We start from the raw sequence: 524 nt of genomic DNA on the forward strand, positions 1-524 counted from the left end.
ATCTTAAAAATTGCTTCTTAGTACTTATTTTTAACGTTTTATGCTTAGTAATGTATGACATCCTTAATAAGTAATGAGGATGTTATACTCGCTCAGAAAATTAGCTGTTATTAAACTGGTGCAAGTTCAGTATTATCTACAGGTAAAATTAATTACTTTTTTATGAATGCTGCAATGCACCTTTGAAAGATACCTAGATACTACTGCTGCTCTTTCTGAGTCCACTCATGGGTGTTTTCTGTGAAGTCATAAAAGAAGTCAGAATGAGAGGGAAGATGAGCTGAGGCAGTAATTTTTCACCATGCAGAGGAAAAAGCTGGTGGTTTAGAAGCTTAGCCCTTAAGGCCAGGGGGACATTTTGAAGGACACTGACCTCCAGTGACAAAGAGAGGACTAATAATAGTTAATGTTGTGTTATATTTACTGAAAGAATATGTATTTGAAAAGGAAATATTCGGTTAATAGACAAAGTGGGTGAGCTTCCTATGCGAGAGACTGGGGAAAAAAGCATAAGATAATAATGA

This window comes from Galeopterus variegatus, unplaced genomic scaffold (assembly GCF_000696425.1).
Source record: "Galeopterus variegatus unplaced genomic scaffold, G_variegatus-3.0.2 Scaffold30270, whole genome shotgun sequence".
NCBI lineage: Eukaryota > Metazoa > Chordata > Mammalia > Dermoptera > Cynocephalidae > Galeopterus > Galeopterus variegatus.